Source organism: Cervus elaphus, chromosome 26, assembly GCF_910594005.1.
Source record: "Cervus elaphus chromosome 26, mCerEla1.1, whole genome shotgun sequence".
Taxonomy (NCBI): Eukaryota; Metazoa; Chordata; class Mammalia; order Artiodactyla; family Cervidae; genus Cervus; species Cervus elaphus.
The window spans coordinates 18,197,892-18,218,367 of NC_057840.1; positions in this window are offsets into that span (position 1 = coordinate 18,197,892).

Consider the following 20,476-nt stretch of genomic DNA (forward strand, 5'->3'; position numbering starts at 1 on the left):
CAAAGTTATAGATGATCATTTTCCCTCTACCTGACCGGATGTTTGCTAGAGCTGGGCTGTACCCATGGACAATAGGGATTAGGAAGGCTTTGCTACTAAGGACCAATTGTGTGTTTAATTGTTACTGCAAGAAAAATGAAATTTACTGGTAAACTGTGCAGAATTTGAAACAAAGTACCCTTTTTTCTTTTGTAGGAATGTGGATGCTAACCAAATGTGTCCGCATGGTTTCAATTAAGCAGAGGAATGTTAAATGTAAAGCTAAATTGATGAAAATAACCAAACTTTCTGACAAACCAATAAATTGGAGTCTAGAACTCTTTGCCCATACTGTATGGCAGCCAGAGAAACATTGCTAGATCATCAATTTTTACTTAATTTTTTGAGTTAGTTTATACTTGAAAAGAAGAAAGGAATGCTAGGCAAGTAATTTAAATTCTTCCCAGCTATAAACAGAGAATATGCACACTGGATGTGGGCCTTACCCTTCACTGTATGCAATTGAATGGATTGTTTATTCTTTTAGCAATTTCCTCAGTGAAATTTTTGGAAACCTAAGACAAAGTTTTCAGGGAACTCTCATGTCAACATTTTGGCAAATGATCTGGCAAAATGCTAGTCACTGGACTATTTTTCTAAACTCCTCAGACTGCTCCATAGCAATCCTTAATCTTTTAAGATGATGTTTTAATTTTCCTGCCCTCAAATTTTTTTTACTCCTTCAAGCTGCTGTCGTGTTGAGATGACAATATTTTAAAAGAAAGTACGAGTTTGGAGAAAATTCTAAATTTCTTGCTGAAGACAGAGGATAAAATTACATAGTCAGAATCTAACTCTTTGCACATTTCTGCATATGTCAGAAATTTCTAGGACATAAATTTACCTCTGAATAGGTCTTTTTATTTTGTGGGAAATGGCAGGAAATAAACTGTTTAAATAAAAAATAAATGTGGAAGCTGGAGCCATCATCTTTACTACTGTGATAATTGTGTGACGTGAAATGGGCACCCTTTGCTGAATCACGGCCGGGAAGCCCAGACGCCATGTCTTGGTCCCCACCACCCTACAGGTTCAAAAGTCTCCCGAGATCCTCATGCTTAGAAAGTAGAACTGCTGCCAAGTGTAAGGTGGAGTCTCCTGGTTTTCATGACAATTTTCAGTGTTCTAATTTTTAACATTCCTAGCCAAAGGCCTATCAAAGTCTATTTTTTGCTATAATTTTAACAACATTGGAGAACAATCAGTTTTTTTAAATTAGATGATCATCCAGCACATTTTGTTTGGTGATTGCTCAATAAATGTTGTTTCTGCCAAATTATTTTTTTTTTTTGCACTGTCATGAAATAGTCTCTTTATGTTCTTTAAGATCAAGTTTTCAAGCCCTTTTTCAATGTTTTTATAATTCACCTAAAATTTAAAATCAGGTATGATTAAATATATTACATCTTTACTTAGACTCTACCTAAACTTCACCACCTATTTAATTTCACTGCCTATTTAAATGGTTTCTAGAGGGGGGAAACAAGCTTGTTTGAGAGGAGGTAACTCAGTTTTGCTTAAATTTACCTTTGGATATTGTTTCGAATGGTTCTGATTTCACTCACTTAATATTGCTGCTGCTGTAGCCTGTTAACTGCTATATTTAATATATATTAAGATGCTGTATTGATTATAAAGTATTCATAGCATTTTATGTGTTAATAATCATTCAGATGTTTTATCATCTGCACATTTAAACTTTATACCTTAACCTCTAAGGTATTCATTCACGTCATAGATAAAAATGTTGAAAATCTGAGTTTTATGATAAGTCACTAAATATCTCCTTCCAAGTCCAGTAGGTCTGAAAATATTTATTGTGCATCCTTTGGTCAGCCTCAGGAGTCAAAGATAAAGATTATTACATGGTCTTTGCCCTATTTAGAATTCAATAGAAGTTATAGTGGCTTAGTGATAAAGAATCTGCTTGTCAATGCAGGAGTGGCAGGTTTAATCCCTGGGTTGAGAAGATCTCCCAGAGGAGGGCATGGCAACCCACTCCGTATTCTTGCCTGGAGAATGCCATGGACAGAGGAACTTGGTGGACTAGCGTTCATAGGGTCGCAAAGAGTCATATACAACTGAAGTGACTTAGAGTGCAAACAGGCAGAAAGTTCTTTGTATTTATTTTCCACAATAATCGTGTGAAAATTTCCCATATTCCAGAATCTTAGACACAATCTTAGAACAACAAGAAAGAAAAATGAGAAACTTTTATGATTGGAATATTGTTATTTTTATTTGATTTTCTCAACAGAATGCAGAACAAAGTAAAGATCTTGTTTTGGGGAAATATATACATTTTTCCTTTTTTTTTCCTGCTTGAAATTCACAACAATGCACAGAGAATATAAACATACAACATATTTAATAAATCTGTATTTTATATGAATTTTGATGTAAATATTCAAATTCAAACAATAGTTTGGGTGAATCCAATTCATATATGAATGACATAATTTTGGTCACCAGGAAACTTGTGTAACCCACTTGCTAGTGGATTCCTTTATATTCTCTTTTGAGTTGTCAGTGTTAATTAAATTGTAAAAAGAGATTAGCATGGAACTCAGAATAGGCTCAGAATTCAGATAAAATACCTTGTTCCTAGTTCTTATTTAGGCTGTGACGTTAGCTGTATTCTTTTGCTTCTCCATATTTGGAATTGGTAAATTTCTATTAAATAACAATCTATAGGGATTCACTAAAAATAATTTTAATTGTAAGAAGTTTAAAATAATAATGATAACAGCAACATCAATAACAGTAGCTAACATTTATAAGGCTGTTTTAAATACACCTTTTTTTAATCCTTATAATACGTTATGGTTGCAGGTTATCAAAATTATGTCATCTGAAAAACTGAAGTTTCGAGAAGTTAAAAGTCTGCTATGTTCTTAATGTATATTTTATTGAGCCTCCTTTGGATTTTTTCTCAGCATTTTGTTTGTCTTATATAAATATTTATGGTGATAATAGGTATATCTGAAAACCCAAAGCCAATTCTCATCACCACTGTTTGACAGATTGTATGTAAATATGTGTGTGTGTGTTCATATAAATGCTTCCCTAAATAGTGTATACAATCTGGTATAATATATAAAATTACTAAAGAAATGCTAAATTTGAAATTTTAGACTAAAAATAGGATGTTCAATTATTAGTAGCAATGAAGAAACATTTGAAAAGAGTATAGATGGTTAAACAAATGGGAGAGGGGTTACGCTCTTGGGCGGTCCTTGAGATTTAGTGAGAAACCACTGGGGTCCTTGGAACAGTCTTTAGAAAATGCTTCTACACTGGATGACCTTTCTTTCCCCTTCAGACTATAACAAAGGGCATTTTGTTAAAAGAGCAATTTATATCAAATTCTTTTCTGAGCCCAAGAAGACCAGATTTTTGCTCCTAGGTTAGATTTCTCTCATTCTTCCAAGGCCAAGTTTTGGAAAAAAAAAAATCTCTAAAAGCAAGATGCAATAAATACATGAACTTGCTAGGAATATTTAGTCACCTAGCCTTGTGACTGTGGCAAATCATTCATTTGAGCAGAACCCAAAGGGCTTTTATTTCCCGTTATGGGAAATACAATCTGGCTGAGATGGAGGAGGTTCTTTAAGAGGAGAGGTTTGTGGGTCACGTCAAAGATACACGTGCTTACCCAGGGCTCTCTCCTTGAGGAAAGTCTGTTAGAATCAGCATCCACATTTCTGGCTTTAGTTTTGAATGCATTTTTTTCTCCTCCGCACTCAGCCCTCCCTTCCTGTTGTTGTTGTTTTTTTTTTTCCTGGTTGTTTTCCAGTCCCCAGACACCTCTCTCAAGACACAGTGTAGATGGAGGTTTGGGATGCGATGCTGAACCATCAGCCATGATTTAGAGCAATCAAGGCCCCCTGGAGGTATTTTTCTACTTCACTAGCAGTTTGATAACTAAGGACTATAAACTTTGAATAGTGATTACAAATCCCTGTAGACTGTCTGGCTTAAAATTCACATTCCATGCTGTTTTATAGAGAATGACATTAGCTTCTGCCTTTTTTTAAAAAAAATTCTGGTTCTTTAGAAATATTGAAACATGGTATTTTATAAATGCTGAGAAACTATGGTGGTTGATGGTATTCTTGTATAAATTTCTTGTTTTGGATGATGTTTCCTTATTTTTTTACTCATAGTAGTAGCAAATCATCAACCCAAATGAGTTATTTGAATGTACAGACCCATCACATAAAACCCATTATAAATACTCATCACATCCTTGATGATACAGTGAGAATGTCTTTTCTCATGCAAAAAATGGATTCTATCTTGAATTTTTAAAATTTAGCAAACATTCGCTGAGAACTGTCTCAATATCTTGTGCTGTGCTAAGGTTGGAGAGTGAAAAACAATGGCTCCTGTATTCAAGTAGCTTCCAGGTTAGAATATTTAATTCCCACAAAAGAGTGCTATGCTATGGTTTACTGTGCTTATTAAGAATACATTAAATATTATAACCAAAAAAAGGCAGTGATTTTTAAGATATGTTCTTGGTGGAACTACTGTTTAAACTGCATTGTATTAGTAGACAATATTGCTAGGAGGTGTTCTGCAGTCAAATAAATTTGGAAAATGCTGATTAGGCAAAGTTCAACAGGATTCTTTTTATGCTCTGCTCCAGGAGATGTGATGGTGTGTGAGGTGTGTGTACGTGTGTGTGTGTGTGTGTGTGTGCTCAGTCGTGTCTGACTCTTTGGGACCCCGTGGATTTAGCCTGCCAGTCTCCTCTATCCATGGAATTTTCCAGGCAAGAATACTGGAGAGGGTTGCCGTTTCCTACTCCAGGGGATCTTCTCGACCCAGGGATCGAACCCGAGTCTCCAGCATCTTCTGCATTAGCAGGCAGATTCTTTACCACCGGGCCAGCCACCTGGGAAACCCAGGGTGGTGTGCAACATTCCCAATTTACCTGAGCCCAGAATCCTTTTTTCTTAAACATCTCCAGGAGCAGGGTCTTGTAGAACACAACTTTTAGCAATGGAATGTTCTTTTTTAATGACTTTAAGCCTTTCATTAAAGGAGGCTTGCTGGCTAGAAACTTCCAAGTGACAATCCTCAGGGGACTGAAGGATTGGCTGTGAGACTGTCTGCTTTCATTGGGGGAGAGCACTCCAAACCTGTCAACCTTTTACTGACAAGCTACTGCTCAGAAAAGCCTCCCTCAGCCATCCCACAGTCTGCTGATAAGAGATGGGAGGCACGGAAAGGAAGTAACCACGAATGTCACAGGGCAGCGGCAGGCGTACTGACACGATGGCAAATTCCTTGGCTTGATCTGGGGAGCAGCTGGGTCAGATATCACCCCATGAATCTCCTGGGATAACCCAGCTCCATGACATATTCATAGACCTGAGTGTCTGTTTTACCAAGTGGGATGCTTCCTGAGGCTTTGTGTATACACAGGGCTCGTGAAGGCAGCTGCGAGGGATGTGGCCAAGACACTCCAGACACCAGCCCTGGCCCCTTGGATTTTCCTTGTATGCAAACGCCCGTTTTAGGTGAGACTTCTAATGACACTCTATAGATTTCAAAGTGCTTTCACATAATTCATTGCCTTTGATCCTTTAATCAGTCCTCTGAATTAGTGTGGCGGGGACCCTTTCCACATTGGAGATGAGCAATTTAGGTTTAGGGATTAAGAGAGTTGCCTAGAGTTACATGCTAAGGAAATAACCAAATCAGCATTAGGACACAGACATAGTGCTCCCTAAGAATCACCTTGAGATTTAGGGGGCCTGTGATATGGCCAAAGGTTCTGCCTTTCTAATAATCTTGCAGGGGATTTTGATATGGCTGATTCCCATGAGATTATACTTTGAAAAACAAGGTTCTAGACTAATTGCTTTACATAAATAAAAATTAATTGAAAAGATACAGGCAATTTAATTCATTCCTTTGTTCAAAAATTTCCAGTGACTTCCTATTGCACTCAGAGTGAAAAAGCCAATCCCTTCCTGATGGCCTATGTGCTGTGCTATGCTAAGATGCTCAGTCGTGTCTGACTCTTTGTGACCCCATGGAGTGTAGACCGCCAGGCTCCTCCGTCCATGGGATTCTCCAGGCAAGAACACTGGAGTGGGTTGCCATGCCCTCCTCCAGGGAATCTTCCTGACCCAGGGATTGAACCCACGTATCTTGAGTCTCCTGTATTGGCAGGTGGGTACTTTACCACTAGCGCTGCCTGGGAAGCCCACGATGACCCATGAAAGTGAAAGTGAAAGTCGCTCAGTCATGTGGGACTCTTTGTGACCCCATGGACTATGCAGTCCTTGAAATTCTCCAGGCCAGAACACTGGAGTGGGTAGCCTTTCCCTTCTCCAGGGGATCTTCCACCCCAGGGATTGAACCCAGGTCTCCCACATTGCAGGCAGATTCTTGACCAACTGAGCCATCAGGGACGCCCACAGAGTCTGGTGCCTGCTACTTCTCCCATCCTGACGCTCCTGAGAGCTCTGATGCACCCGTGTTGGGGATGTTGAGCTCCTGTACTTTGCTTGAGTCTCCCTGTGGCTCCCCCTCTCAGTTTCTTTAGGAATTTGTTCACTTCTCATCTTTTCAGTGAAGCCTTCCTTGACTTGCCTGTTTAAAACTGTAAGTCCTAGTCCCTTATACGCCCAACCTTCTTCCATGCTTTATTTTTCTTTACTGAACTTTCTACCTTATGACAAAATATATATTTCATGTGGATGCCATCAGAGTAGGAATTTTTTTCCGATTGCTGCTGTATCCCAGCACCTAGAACATGTTCTTGCACACTATATACTGTGTACATTCTGTACACTATATACACTGTACATTCATATACAAATGAATCAAATTAATAGTGGTACACTGTGTATATATATATGAATGAATCAAACTAAAAATAAATTTGGTTTAATAAAATTATGTGCATTCATCTTATATTGAACATCTGGGATGCTATTTATATTGATGGTAGTGTATTTCAGATTCCAATCCAGTGATAATCCAATGATAAATTTCAAAGTTTGTTATTTTAGGAAACATTGGTTTCAATGGGAGCATTACTTTATGGGAAGTAATCTACATTTGTAGTAAATGCATCAAGGAACTAATATATGTGAGAAGGTCTTGGCATGGATTATCAGTGATTATCAGCTTCTCAACAGTGTTCCCCCGGCTATAAATATGACTCACTTTCCATAGTCAATGATTTAATGAGAGACTGTAGTCAAATGGAAAGAGTCTGAGATTTTGAGAAGCCTAGGCTATACTTCATCTGTTGTGTGACCTTGGGCAAATTATTTAACCTCATTGGGTCTTAAAAAATGGTAACAACAGCAGGTTAATTGTGATGATTAAATGAAGCCTGAAATTTCTTTTGAGAGCAGGGACTTTTTCTTCAGTTAAGTATCACATATGAACAGTGTGTATACTACAATATATTCAATAAAACAAATACTTGTTGAATGAATGAATAATGTGTGTAAAATAACTAGACCAGTACAGGCAACCAATAAATGGTATCTAAATAATAATTATTAGCAAATTAGCTATATATCTTTAGTTATATAGAACACATAGAAATTTGAGAGCGTATAGTAGATCCTAGCTGACTTTAACTGTTTGCTTTTTATTGGACAAGACTGAAGATGTTTGACTGAGTTTGCTGATCAGAATTTTTTTTTCTCTTATCATTTGTTTTTTCTTTTTGTTTTGTTTTGTTTTTGGCCATGCCTCTTGGCATGTGGGATCTTAGTTCCCTGACCAAAGATGAAACCGTCACCTCCAGCATTGGAAGTACATAGTCCTAATCATTGGACTGCCAGGGAAGTCTGAGATCAGAATTTTAAATGCTAGAGTTGGAAAGTGTTTTTATTTGCTTTTCTTTTGATGACAAAAATCATTCAATACTGAAACTGTAGGTGGGGTTAAAATAGAAGCTGTAATACATTTTGGTTAACAGTAATATCAAAGTAAAATTTCCTTGGTTTTTTCTATGAATTTGATGGTGGACCTAGAAGTTAATGGTCCTGAAGCTTTTAACTGAGCTGATCACCCATAGTCTCCCCACACGGTGCTACTATAGCAGAACCGAGATGTAGCACTTATTCAGTTATACCACTGTTAGGCAGATTTCTGCTGATGTGTTCAATGGCTGCCACCTCAGCATCAGCCGTCTTTACTTCTAAACACAGAAGAGTTAATATCAGAGGAACTGGGATTGAAATAACCCTAATATAGGGTTACAGTAACAGATGGGGAAACAATGGAAACAGTGTCAGACTTTATTTTCTGGGGGCTCCAAAATCACTGCAGATGGTGATTGCAGTCATGAAATTAAAAGACGCTTACTCCTTGGAAGGAAAGTTATGACCAACCTAGACAGCATATTAAAAAGCAGAGACATTACTTTGCCAACAAAGGTCCGTCTAGTCAAGGCTATGGTTTTTCCAATAGTCATGGATGTGAGAGTTGGACTATAAAGAAAGCTGAGCACCAAAGAATTGATGCTTTTGAACTGTGGTGTTGGAGAAGATTCTTGAGAGTCCCTTGGACTGCAAGGAGATCCAACCAGTCCATCCTAAAGGAGATCAGTCCTGGGTGTTCATTGGAAGGACTGATGCTGAAGCTGAAACCCCAGTACTTTCGCCATCTCATGAGAAGAGTTGACTCATTGGAAAAAGCCCTGAGGCTGGCAGGGATTGGGGGCAGGAGGAGAAGGGGACGACAGAGGATGAGATGGTTGGATGTTATCACCGACTTGATGGACATGAGTTTGGGTAAACTCCGGGAGTTGATGGTGGACAGGGAGGCCTGGCGTGCTGCGATTCATGGGGTTGCAAAGAGTTGGACACGACTGAGTGACTGAACTGACCTGAACTGAAGTGATCACATACTGTTAAGTTATTTGACTCAGTTCCTGATCTGTTAGTGAAGTCGCTCAGTCATGTCCAACTCTTTGCAACCCCATGGAGCCTACCAGGCTCCTCCATCCATGGGATTCTCCAGGCAAGAATACTGGAGTGGGTTGCCATTTCCTTCTCCACCGACACATGGATTGAACCCGGGTCTCCAGCATTGTAGGCAGACGCTTTATCGTCTGAGCCACCAGGGAAGGCAGTCTGTTAAAGGTGGATAAAAAGCATATGCCTTATTCATTTTTAATGTAATTTAGAAAGGACAAGGACTTATTTACCCAGGGATGCTTTGATTGCAAGCAACAAAATAACACCTGAAGTTTGTTTAAATAAAGAGAGACTTTTAATAAGATATCCAGCCACATCTCATGAAACCAAAGGTGCGATGTGTCTCTAGGCATGAGTGAGGTTTTGGAACAGAGAACTGGAAAGCCCTCAGAAGCCACCGCTCCTTAATCAACTGTCTCGCCTCTGTAACAATTATGTTCATTATGTTGCTTTATGTTTCTGATTCATTTTTTAGGTTTCCCCCATAGATTGACTTTGTTGTTTGGCTCATTAACAGACCAAGTCTTTAGTTGGTAGTCTCTAATCTAGTAACCGGACAGGTAGAGTACTCTCAGAAAACCAATTCCATCTCTCTGTGTTTCAACTATAAATCCCCAGAAAAGGGAATCTTAGAGACCTTGTTTGGGTTAGGTGTCCCCCTGGTCTGATCAGCTATGGATCATTCATTTCTTGCTGCTCATTCAGTGAGTTCTGAGGGAACACACTCTTTGAGATGGGATATAGACAGACTCTTTAAAAGAGTGTCAATGTGCAAACAAAATGATTGGCTTTCCCAGTTCATGTCTTTAAACTTAATTGGAGATTAAAATGTAATATATGAAAAATTTAAATTGATCATCTGTTTTTACCAGCAAACTGATTTTTGATGTAAGACATTTCTATTGTTAAGATAATTGACTTGATTATCTATGACTTGAAAAGGTTAATTTACTCTGAGAAGTATGAAGTGATGCAGCGAGGGAGTATATGTTCAGAGTGCTTCACTTGAGTTTTAATATCACAACTTCCTTCTCCCAAAACCTCAGTGACACCCGTTCACTTAACTTTCAGCTTCTTCTATCTGAAGTTAAACACAAAATTAAACAGAACAAACAAGGAAACAAAATTTTAGGAAATATTCAGACCGTTATAAAAACACAGAAAGAAAGAGCTTGCCTGAAAAGTTTTCAAAAAGTTATATCTCTGAGGTGTATGATCTATTTCAAATGATTTACTTCTTTTTCATTTTATGTAAACACCTATATAAATGTTAACCATATTAGCATTGACTGGACTTCAGTATGTTTTTTTGGTTACCTGAATACACTGGAGACTCTCTTCTTTCTCTTTAGAGAAAGACATTAATAAAATGTCTTTTCAAAGACTTCTAAATAAATTTTACTCATATTGCGCTCACAGTATATGTGGATATAGAGAAAAGTTTGGGTCGTATGAACTACTATAAAAAATAGAAAAAACATAGATAATAGTACTACTTAAAGGTAACAGTTGTTCATATTTTATCATATTTCAGTATTTTTCATTAGTTTTTATGATTTTTTTTTCAGACTGCATATGTGGCTTGATATTCTGTTTTTTCCACTCACTATTTTATTATATGACATTTCTGTGTCATTAAAATCTTCATAAACATCTTTAATAGTGTCATAATGTTTTGCCAAATGGATGTGCCATATAGTAAAGAGTTGTGTTTCCTTTTACCCTGACAGTGGATATTGAGGTTGTTTTATATTTTCCTTTATTAGAACTCCCATATGTGACCTTTTTTTAGGACACAATTTCCTAATTTTTTTATTACCATAAGGAAAATTGCCCCCAAATAATTACTTGATCAAAGTTTGTCTTTATTCATGCTTCTGAAACCATTGCCAGATTTCTTCCAGACTCTTTATACTATTTTATAGATCCATCAACAATGAAAAGATGTCTCTCCTTGCACCCTTATAATATTATGTAGAATCATTAAAAGTAAAACAAAAAACCAAAACCCTCTGTTATTTTTAATAGGGAAAAATAGTATTCTATTTTCTTGGACAACTAGTGAGGTTGACCTATTTATTTATTTATTTATTTTTCATATTTAGTCACTTGGATTTCTTCTGAGGAGCATCTGTTTGTATCTTTTGCTCATTTTTTCTCTCCTTTCAGAGTCCTAGTGTTTTGCTTAACAACTTTCATGAACCTTCTTTTTATTAAGTGTATAACATTTGCCATATAATTTAAAAGTATCATATTTTACATACAGATGCTTTACATTTTTAATTCATTAAATCTATTTTTCTTACTAAAAAATTTTCCTTCTGAGCTTTATTTTAAAAATTCAAACTTAGAGAAAAAAATGAAAGAATAATCCAGTAAGCCCGATATACTCTTCAGTTAGATTCACTAGCCAGCAGTGTTTCGTCAGTTTTATCCCCTATTCTTTCTACCTCATATAAATGATACATACATATATATGTATTTGTGTAAATGTACATTTGGGTACGTGTATGTGTCCCTCATGGCTCAGACAGTAAAGAATCCACCTGCAAAGCAGGAGACCTGGGTTTGACCCCTGGGTTGGGAAGATCCCCTGGAGGAGGACATGACAACCCACTCCAGTCCAGCAGTCTTGCCTGGAGAATCCCCATGGACAGAGGGATTCTATAGTCCATGGGGTCACAAAGAGTCGGACAAGACTGAATGCACACACACATGCATATACACATGCAGTGAAACAGATTTATTTATTATTGTTGAACTATTTGAAAGTAAGCTTCAGACACTTGATTGACAAATTTTTTATTGTCCATATTTTAAGAATAATAATTCTTAAGATAAGGATATTCTCCAACATAACTACAATACTATTAATACAATTAAGACAATAACAATTCCATGATATCTAATATCCAGTTCATATTTCAATTTTCTCTATCTCGCAAATAAATTGGGAGATATAATTATATAAATTTATATAAATTATATAAATTATAAATTATTTAAAATTATATTATATAAAATATAAATTATAAATTTATAAATATATAAATTCTATATCTCCTTCTTATATTCTTTTATTTTTGTGCAAAATCCATATTTCATACATTGCATCTATCGTATGTCTCTTTCATTTACTAAATAGTTTTTAAAGAAACTGTTCTCCTAAAAAGAGATTAAACAGGTTTCACCTATACATTCTAATAATTTTTTAATTCTTTTTTTTTACAACAAATTTTCATATCCAATTGCAATTTATTTGGGCTATGGTGACTGTTGAATATCTCAGATTATTTTTTCTTTCTAAATAGCTTATTTTTTTCCAGCAAAATTTATAGATATTTCTTGAAATTCTCACTTATTTCTGAAATCTTATTTCTAAGACCTTATTCAGCATTTATGAAGTTCATATTCTTATTGAGTAGAATCTGTTTCAGATAATTTCTCTACTCCATTGATCTTGCACCAGCACAATATAAATATAATTATAGATTGGCAATGGATTTTAATACATGGTTACTCTAATCATTAGTAATCTCATTTTCCAATAACTTTAAAAATTATTACGTAAGTTTTGTTCCTTAAATGTTAAGATTTTTTAAATTTCTCCCTCCATTATATAAAGAATATCACATTGATATTTTCATTGTGACTCCAATATTCTCTAGAATTATCTTTCATTAAAGTTGCATATTACTCTGACTTGATAACTCTTGGTACATACAGGAATGTTAATCTTTATATTAGTATCACTCCATAGCCCTTGAAAGCTTAGGTGATTATGTATGGAATATTGCTTGAAATATATGCTATTTACCCAGTCCTAGATGTTCTAAATTCTATCCCAAGATGAAACCACAGAACGCTGCAATTCTGTACAACATTTATTATTACCTCTCTCTTCTGCCCAGATTCACCCTTACTGGGCTTATGAAATTGTACATCAGGTGAAGCCTTTAACACAGACTATTAAAAAGATGCCTGTACTAAATTTGTTGATATGTCAACATTAAGGATGCTGTTTGTGACATTATGCAGGGTCTTACTTGTGAGATGCTGTGGGAAAGTTTTCTCTCTAGTCTCACTATAAGGAGTACTTTTCCCAAATAGATATAATGTTTTAATTTTATGGATACTAAATCTTATAGTTCACTATGTTTGAATTTGTACTTTTGCTGTTTGAAATCATAGAGCAAAATTTGTGAACCTCATTCTTTCATTTATTCCTTCAGGTCTCTGACCATTAATGAATGATTTTTTAAAATTCCTAATTTCTCTACTTTTCTTCTAGGAGTACATACTTGGATTTAAAGGGTGTTTGTGCTACCTGTTCAAACTGCTGCTTTAACTGGTTTATTTGTGATTTTTTTTTTTTTGCCTTTCTTTTTAAAATATTGCACACTTACTTATAAACCCAAGGAATGATTTCAGGGAGCAGTAAAAGAATGGAGAAAATACCCACTATGGTAATAATGAGCTAGAGTCTCATGTTTTAAAGAGACTGTAAGTTTCAGCTTTGCTCTGTCACTGGAGCAGGAGTGTTGTAAACACTTGAAAATCTCTGCATCCAGGCCTAGACGTCCTTTGCTCCATTCATCCTATTAACCTTCACTCACGCCCTTCAAAATATGAGAGTATTGACCTCATTAGTATTTATGGAGATTTTACTTCCACACACGCTCAAGGCTCTTCAGGGGCTCTTAATGTTAGAGCACCGACTGCAACAATTTAAATCAGTGCAGTTATATATTCCAAAATGTTCTTGTAAAGACGTGCACAGGGACCACAGTCCCTCTTCCCCAATTCATGGAGGGAAAACAGTTCTGATCCCACATTTAAACAGCTTCCCTTGTGACTCAGCTGGTTAAGAATCTGCCTGCAATGCCGGAGACCTGGGTTCGATCCCAGGATTGGGAAGATCCCCTGGAGAAGGGATCCACTCCAGTATTCTGGCCTGGAGAATTCCATGGACAGTCCATGGGGTTGCAAAGAGTCAGATACAACTGAACGACTTTCACTTCGCTTCATGAAAGGAAAGGATATTTTAATCACAGTGGGGCAAAGTCTTGTGACGTGTTCCAGAACATTCTGCCATCAGACAGAATAAGGTGATGAGAGACTATTTACACATATGTATCAGAGGAAAGGACTGTATACTCCTTTCCCCTTCCTGCAGCTTTCTCTTTTGATGAATGGTTTTCTTAACAAGTTAATATCCTCATTGTAATATAAGGTGCTAAAATATATGTATATGAACACATGTATGTATACCTCTACTTTCTCTTGGTATTTTGTAACAAGCCCAAAGTTATATTTATCATGACATCCCTTTATGTAGAACAAAGAATCTAGGAAAAAAATTTTAAACCATTATCTTGTACTTGGCCGCATGGCCCATGGGATTTTACTTCCCTGACCGGGGATTGAACCTGGGCTCTAGGCAATGAGGATGCTGAGTCCTAACCACTAGATGGTCAGGAAATTTCCTAGAATTTTTTTTGTTGTGATTGTTAATAAATAGTATTGCTATAGGGGCTTCCCTGATGGTCAGACAGTGAAGAATCTGCCTGCAATGCAAGAGACCTGGGTTGGATCCCTGGTTCAGGGGAGATCCCCTGGAGAAGGGAATGGCAACTCACTCCAGTGTTCTTGCCTGGAGAATTCCATGGACAGAGGAGCCTGGCAGGCAGGCTGCAGTATATGGGGTCACAAAGAGTCAGACAGGACTGCGCAACTAACGCTGTCACTTTTTTTTTCAGTATAGCTATAGGGAATAAAAAGATTACCTTTTCACAAACTGAAGTAATAGGCAGATAAAATCAGGACCAGAAGTCATGGAAACAAATAATTGGTTTTGTTTCTAAAAGGACAAATAAGGTTATCCAACCTTGTTCCATTGCATAAGAGGTTAACTAGTCCTTCTGAAGAGCTGGCAAACATTTTACTGGGGGTTAGGCCTCCATCTGAAGTGTTTGTTCCTTGTATGCTTTAGATTTTGCATGGTACATAGCCAAGTTTGAAGAAGTTCACTCAAGATAATTATGTCTCTGAAATTATAGAATATTTTGTATTTAAGTCATAATTATTCGGTTGCCTAGCTTTTCTGCCAATAAAAATGGCAACTACCAAACTGATAAGATGCAGTAGTTTCTGAAAAGCATGTGGCTGATTGACATACTATTTTCAGCTTTTAAATAAGGAAACCATTCATAGAAACATAAGAGAAGTCTTTTTAGCAGACCAGCTTTAGATATAGATGATATTTTACTACTTTGCTGTCAATTCTGGGTTCCACACTGAGGTCCTTGCTTTATTCTGCTTAAGGATCTATTATTGTTTTAAACTGATACTGTGTAGAATTATGGATTCATTTCCTTGAAGAGACACCAAAGCTGAAGGGGTCAGGGTAGAATTTTCATTAGACTTTATGATCAAAGAGCTGTATTTTATACTATTCAATAAAATTAAACTTTAACTTCATCATAGATTTTTCACACTAACAGCCAAGTGTTGTTGCTTTTGATTATCTCTGTAATGCCCTTTTCAGCCTTGTGATTGTCACCATTGCCAGTAGGAATTCCCCATTAACCCCCTGGGGTCCCTTCTTGGATGCTACTATGCTGTGCTGCGCTTAGTCAGATCCAACTCTTTGTGACCCCATGGACTGTAGCCCACCAGGCTCCCCTGTCCATGGACTTTTCCAGGCAAGGATACAGGAGCAGTTTGGCATTTCCTGCTCCAGGGAATCTTCCAGTCCCAGGGACTGAACCCACCTCTGTTGCATCTCCGGTATTGCAAGCAGATTCTTTACCACTGTGCCACCTGGGAAGGACCTTATTGGATGACAATGCCAAATCTGGAAGTGCCTGCTCTAGCTCCAGAAAATGGCATTTTGTATTTATTGAATATTCTTGTAGCTCATATTTTTGAAATTGGGTGATATAAAAATAGTGTATGAATCACTGATAGCTTTTCTTTAACCTAAATGTTTGATGATCACATGTACATTTCCCCAAATCATCTGGGTAGGCATTTGGTGTAATTTTCTGGGAATCATTTCCACATACGTGTCCAGCCTTGACAAAGCAAAAGAATGAACAGTGGCCAGACTTTTTCTGAGCCAGTATCTGACCTGATTGCTTTCTCTCAAGGAATTACCTATCAATCAGGCTTGATTTCTAAGAATCGCTTTGTTATGTTTGAAGCATAGTTATTTATTACTTTTAACAGAAAAACACAGGAACTGAAGAATAGTTTTTTAAATAGAGCCAGCCCATGTAACTTCTTTTTATAAAATATTACAAAAATCCCTCCTTCTAACTTTTGCATTCCAATTGAGCCTAATCACTTTGCAGGTTTCGATGATCCAGCAGGTATGAAGCACTATACATTAAACGCAGTGTTGATGAAGGAAATTCACAAGCAAGGGTTTCATTAACTGAGGATTAAGCTAAAACCCTTTCCCAGAATTGCCAATAAATGAGACGCTAATCTAAAATTTCACATTAAGTTTAGTACAACTAAAATGTGTGTGTTCGCACATGTGTGTGTACTTGCTGAATGAGTGTGTATATGAGTAAGGGCAAATCCTAAAATGAGTTTCTTTTTTTTTTTAGTTGAACTGGAAAAGTACAAACTTTTCTGGTTATTTTGTAAGTTCAATGTACTAAGCGAGAAGAAATTCTACAGCCTAAAGCAAGCTCTGTAGATCCGTCTAAGTAGATGCAGAAATACATAATTGAGAGATTCAAAAGATGAGCTCTTTACTACATTATATGGGTGGATTTAGGTCTGATTTGAAAGAATATTTTTAATATTCATTTTAACAGAATTCATTTTAAAAAACAGGCTGCTTGTAAAGTTGATACTGAAAATGTCATTCTGAAAGAATACTTCTATTATATTTGGATTTGGTTATGATTATTAAACTAACCTAAAATTAGAATGAAAATATCTCAGATCTTATTGACTTTTTTCAATACTGATTTAAGTAAAGATTTTAGAAACAATAATTGATTGTAATTGCACATATCAGTGGAAACATAATTTTATGATTACAATAGTTGGTTATTTATTAGCTGTGTTTTTCAGTTAACAGTATGAGTTTTACCAATCTTAGATTTGAATAATTTGAACTGACACTGAACTCAATAGAGAATTGGCTTATTAAACTTCAGTGTGTTCTGTTGTGATCTAATTTCAATCACGGAGGTTGTGACAAGTTTGAAGATGTTTATCAAATAATTGTCCTGAGGGCTTCATATCAAATCCATAGAAAATTTGGTTTAGTTTTCTTGTTCTGAGGTTAATATGTTTTATCTGACCTCTGCAAATGAGTCAACAAATCTTTGAGAAGTTAAATGACTTGTCTTGTTTGTATATTGTAAATGCAGGGGGACTAGAATGCAGGTAGGTTTCCCATCAACCTGTTCAGGATTTCCTTCATTGCATCACACTACATTTTAATTAATTTATTAATTTTCACTTTAAAAAGGTAGACTAATTCCAAATGTATAGAAACTTCAGATTATACTCATACTCAACCTACAGATTAAACAAATAATTGTCAACTCCTAACCAGTCTTTTTTTCATCTACACCCTGATTTGGAAGCCCTAGAAGAGCCTGCCTGCCAATGCAGGAGACCTAAGAGATGCAGGTTTGATCCCTCGGTTGGGAACATCCCCTGGAGAAGGAAATGGCAACCCACTCCAGTATTCTTGCCTGGAGAATTCCAAGGACAGAGGAGATTGGCAGGCTACAGTCCATGCTGTTGCAGAGTCAGACGTGATTGAAGTCAAACCAGTCAAACCCACAAACCAGTCTTTTTTCCTCCTATATCCCAATGTACTTTCTTTCTCCCATATTATTTTGAAGTAAATCCTAGATATTACCTATAATACACACATATGTAAAAGAAAATTTGTTTATAATAGAATTATACTGGTGTTCTGTGGGATGACAGGATTTTAGCCTTTCTGATAAATGTGTGCCTGTTTTCTCACAGGTGGAAATTCCTAGTTCTCAAGAGTTTGTTAGAATTAGAATATGATCTAATTTGCTAATTACTAATTTGCTTTTATATAGTGCCAACATAACAGCTTCTGAATAACAATGCCAACCATATCACTAGCAATATTATTGCTGAGAATTGTTTAATTTATGTGTGTGTATATGTGTGTTATGTGTCTTTTTATTCTTGGGCTATACACTATTTAGTTTAATTCCTCTTCAGTTACTTGGAGATGACAATAACCTACTACAAAATAAAACTAGGGAATTTTCAAGCAGAGGAGAAAATTCTCTAGAGAGCTACAGAAGTGTATATATGGTTACACAGTTAAGCACAATGGGAGGAATTGGGTAGGTAATAAAAAGCAATTCCTCTATATTTTGCACTGGTCCATTGTGGTGAAATCATAACCAGAACACTATGCATACTCTCCAGTTCTTTCCCAATGAGACAAGTGAAGCCATTATCAGAAATTAAAAAAAAAAATTCTTAGAGACTAGGAAAATACAAGTAGGAAGGACTCTGAGGGGAAAAAAATCAGAATTACTCAAAATGGAGAAGCAGATGTTAAGGGAATAATTAAACCACAGTCCTCAAGTATGAAATATTTCCTTTGCTGATGAAAATTAAAATCAACCAACCAGATTTGAGTATTTTTATAACCCCCAAACGGCTATGACTTCTAAGAGAGGCAAGAATATATGAGACCCAGATTCTATTTTTAGAGTTAATGCTGTAATAGACATTCTTAGATTATCCTTCAGGTTCCTCTTCTCTGGCACTGGTCTCAAAGCAGGTGTCCCTGAACAGAGCTTATTTGTTCAGGGGTTGTTACATGAACTTAAGCTGGGGTCATAATATTGTGTCTCTGAGGAAATATCGAGACTAAAAGAGTTAGTGTACATCTGAGTTAGCCTTTCGAACAGAGGAGATATATAAGTCTAGTATGTATGGTGTGGTCATTTTTTGTTAGGTGGATAGAACTGCAACAAAAAAGAAGAAGAAAATAGAAGGAAGTAGATGTATTAAGAGAAAAAGTGAGAAGAGCTGGAAAGAACAGTCCCTTAACTCCCAAGAGTCTCCCAGTTTCCACTTTGATTCTTTCTGGAGGCTTAGCTATTAATATGTTTCTGCCATTGGATTCTGTGAGATACTTTGCACACTTTATTTGCTGTTATCTGTTTATTTTATACTTTCATTAGTCACTACTGTATATGAAGAACATGTTAAGCTAATATTCTAAGATTCACATGGAGTTATGTCCAAATTGACTATATAATACTTGGCAATTACGCAGCCACTGGTGGGACTTCTTGAATTCCCTGTGATGTTTCATACTTTTCACCTAACAAAAGATGAGAATGGATGCTAAGTGAAAAGGACATAGTGTGCTGGATATCTTCTCTTTGCTCCTCCAAATCTGCCACCTACTCTTCCTTATTGTTTGATGTCTGCATAGACATCAACGTTCTCATTGTACAGATTTTCTTCCTTTCAGATTTCATTATTTCAGTAACTTTTCCTCCCCTCATTCCTTTGGCCCAGGATGTTAAACTGTGTTACTGGACAGTTTTTGTTGGTTCCCCTTTAGCAACATAAAGTTTGTCGCAGTATCTTCATAATCAACTCTCCTTAAATTATCTTATGTCAAGTGCATCAGCAGTTTCCTTGGGGACCCTAACTGCTGAAGACGTAATAGTTCGGGATGTGTTGAATCTGAGGTCTTGGAGATTCACACTGAGGAAAGTTTCAAAGAGAAGAGATGAGGAAAGGTTGAATTGGTGACTTCCATTTGGAAATCAGTAGCAGATAAGTATTAACAGAAAATGAGATCACCCCTGTAGAACACTACGAGGAAGGTAGATTACTGGGAATACAGGCATTTATGGGGCAGGCGTAGGCTGGAGATCTCATAAAGGAGGACAAGATGCACAGGTGTCAAATTATGAAAAGAACCCAGACTGTGCAGCATAAGGGTGATAAACGGGGCGGAGGGTTTTAAAAAGGACTGTCATTCTCAGGGTGTATGTATAGCAGAGAGAGCTAGTAAGATAATAATTTAAAAAAGAAAACTCTCTTGTATGTGGCAATTGGAAAATTGGAAAATTTCCAATTGGAAAAGCAATACAGATCCAGTAGGGGACAGAAGCTAGATTGGAGCAATGGGTTGGAAAATGAGAAGTAGAGCCACCTTCAAAAAAATATTTGTTAAGAAAGGAAGATAAGTGACTGGACCCAGTGACATGGCAAAAAGCCTTAGAAGAGACTATGCTTTCTAGGGAAAGGAGTCCTTCAGTCCTCCTGAACTTTCCTGTAACACAATTTTCCCTCCTCTTTCCCTTTCTCTCTCTTTTTTTCGTTATCATGTTAAATTAGTCTCTGTTGTTTGCAAACAAAAGAACTCTAATTAAAACAAACATCTTCTTTGGAAATAAAACTAATTACTACTTCCTACTAGATTCAAA